Raw genomic sequence first — 3,591 nt, forward strand, 5'->3', positions numbered from 1 at the left:
AACAAACGAAAAACGACAGGACTTTTTGAATGCCCTGGTATTTTTTCCATGTCATATTTGTATATATTATCGAATATTGATGACAGTTTGTGCTTTTCCAATCACAAATAGTTCGAAAACAGTAATTATTTATAAATATTTACCTTCAAAACTTTATGATCATTGACCTTATCCCAAATTCGGTTCTTGAGACAATAATCTGGCGTTATTGATTTTTTTTCATTAGGGTAATAGAAGCAACTGGCTTCAAGGCCATAGAGAACTGTTCTCAATCATTTCTTTTTCATTGAATGCCATATGAATTAAATCACTTCTAAAGATATCTGAACTTACAATTGTTTTTTTCTCTAAGATATGTCTAATAGAGAAATCACAAAAAAATAAACTTCAATGGATGAATTTGTACAGATCGATCATTTAAAAACAAATTGACAGAATTGTTTGATGACTCATAAGGCACTTCATGGAGTGCTCTCACTATCAATCAACTACACTATTAATAATTTATTAGATTATTTTGCGTTTTTACGATTATTAATATTGAACTTTTGCTTAATAAATAAATTTGACATGCCCCTGATACTTATAAATGAAAATAAAATATTCTATATGTGGGTACAGATGTCCAACAATGAACCGCCATGTTACACTGACGCGAATGAACGAACTCAATTAATTTTTATTTTAGTTAAAATTAAGTTCATCAATGTATATTCTCATCGGTCTACATTTTCATGGACAATATCATAAAAAGGAAGAATTGTCAAATGAAATGAAAAATAGTTAATTATTCTGGGACTAGGTTACTTTAGAATAATTATAAGGTAATTTTAATTATGCAATTTATATTGGCCAAAGACAGTGTGGCCTCAATTAATTTTAGATACAGAGATGAAAAAAAAAATTAAAAAACTAACTATGACTAAATGATATAATATATAAAAATAACACTCAAAGTTCAATCCATGTTCGAAACTATGAGAGTGCAAACTCGTTCTGACTGCAAGAAGGATGCCTAACGTGACTGCGCAAAATGTCTTTGATGTGACCCTGAAAACCGACAAGCCATGGAACGTCCCAGTGTCATGTTCCGACGTTATCATGTTGCAGTTACTGTATGGCATCCAAATATGACACGGGATGGTATTACGATTAAGTTGCATGTCTAGTCATGTTACAACAATAAGAATCCCATAAATGGAGACAATGATTACTCAAACAGAGAGTTTAAAATTCATGACTCTTGTTTTGTTTTTTTAATAAAAACAGTATTATTTCATTTACAAAGAACTGTTCCAATGTAATAGATATGTGAGGGGGAAAACCCACTCAAATAATTACATATAACAAATAATAATTTCTCGGAATCGCCACCTACATAAAATAATTATCACCCATCCTTTCTTGTGTTTAGTCGATGATAATGGAATTAGATCAACCTTGGGATTCTAATAAGTTTTGACTCCTTTGAATTTTTTCCGTAGCACTTATTGAGAACGCTGCTAACGGGTCGCAATGGAAGAGGAATATAGGCATCTTGAAAGCACATTGAGATTGGGGCTAGCTGATTGTCATATCGCCAGGAAGATACAGTGCAGTCTAGAATGGCATTCTGTTCCTGGTGCTTTTTAAGGACTTTTATGGATAATTTATTTTTTCAATCTATTTTATGATTCACCTTGCACTTCCTCTGACCATGAACAGTTAAAGGAATGTTAATAACTTCCTTTCATTTATTCTATTTTTATTGTTTACTTCCAATTAGACGATTTTTATTTTTCAAACAGTAAATAAGTGATTATATGCATAATCATTTTTTTAAATTGACATGACTTTTTTTTATTTTTATAAGCTAGAATGAGTGAAGGCTTCAATAATTTACATAACCTATTGAGAAATGTAAACATTCATTTGTTTGTTTAAAAATTTCCCTATATAAACATGGCGACCTTGGCCTTGATGAAGCGAAACTGGTTCACATTTATCATCTGTAATTAATAACAAAAGAGTTACTAATGAAGAAATTATACACAAAATATAATTAAAGAAAACAAATTAACAATCAAAGAATCAATATCTGAGTGTTAGTCTATAAAGTCAAACTACAAGCATCTATTATCTTTCATAATAGGGGAGTCTATTAGTGATGATGCAGAAGTTAAGAAGTATAACTATAAGCATTGTACCTAATAAGTCTGTGAAATTTCACTAAGTACAACCTACAAGATTAATAAATTGTAGGAAGATAGTCCAGGTGGAGTAAAAGTATCAAAATATTAGAAGAAAACTGTTTATTGTTAATCAACATTTCGCCCCACTTTGCAGTGCTTGTTCAGGGCTGTCATATTGAAATAAAGATGACAACTCAAACAAAACATTGAAACAAAGCTGGCAACTGTTTGAAACTGACAGCCGTACAAAGTGGGGGGAAACGTTGGTTAACAATAAATAGTTTTCTTTTACTATTTTGATAACTTTATTGACCACCACTTGGACTATCTTCCTACCATCTACTTCATACGGTCAACCATCTTCTTCTAATACAAGGTTAATAGTATTAATTCGTAGTTTATTATGAATCAGGGGCTTGTAGGGATTCTCACCTTTGTTACATTTTAAAAATGGAGTAAATTGTAATCCTAGCAGTCTTCCCAGAATATTATTATTTTTTGTTAGTATTATTTTGAACGATTATTTTTGTTATATTTTGATCCCATGTATGTCAACTTTTGTAGCTGCTTTCTTATCACTTTGTTCAAATCTGATGGTGCAATTAATCATTTTTATTTTCTCCTAACTATACGTGGAATATAAACATAGTTAGGAAAAGCATTGTGATCGTTAAAAATTTCGACGGAAACACGTGTTTGGAGGTCCCCTGAGTCCAAAAAATTTAGTTTTGCAAAATGGTCTGTGTGTCTGTTTGTGAACAGCCTAGCTCAAAATATTAAACAATTTAATGAGTAACAAAAAGGAAAAATAGATAATGATGAATAGATAGTTTACCGTGAATAATATATATCAGAAGATGATTGGGGGGAGAGGGAAGGGGCGGTCTGCGAAGAACGTAAATAAGTAAAATCTTATTTATCAATGCCAACGTTTCGGCCAGAATTTCAAGCCTTCGTCAGATCAAAGAACAAAAAACCGGATGACAACCACAATGAATTAGAGGAATTACAGAATGATTAGAAAATAAGAAAAAAACTCACATTGCATATACAAGATTGTAATGAAAGACATTTATAGCCCAAATATTATTAGATATTTAAGGCTGTATGAGGAAAGTAATTATAAAATTATGTAAGAGGAAAGAACTAGTAATAAAATATGTTTGAAAATCAAGTTAGTAAATATATGTACAAAATTATGAAAATGAAAATTATGGGAAATGAAAGATAAATGTAGGTAATTAAATAATTAAGTAAAATAACAGACAGGATTATGGAAATGAAATATAAAGTTATATTATCAAAAAGGAATAAAGAAATATGAAAATTTTATTTTTTTTTATTTATTGATATTTACAACTGTATAAAAAAAACTGAAGTAAATTTGATCATAATGACATAATGATAATGATATGATACA

The sequence above is a fragment of the Halyomorpha halys genome, unplaced genomic scaffold (genome assembly GCF_000696795.3).
Source record: "Halyomorpha halys isolate HHAL.00 unplaced genomic scaffold, Hhal_1.1 Scaffold994.1, whole genome shotgun sequence".
In the NCBI taxonomy this organism is placed as follows: domain Eukaryota; kingdom Metazoa; phylum Arthropoda; class Insecta; order Hemiptera; family Pentatomidae; genus Halyomorpha; species Halyomorpha halys.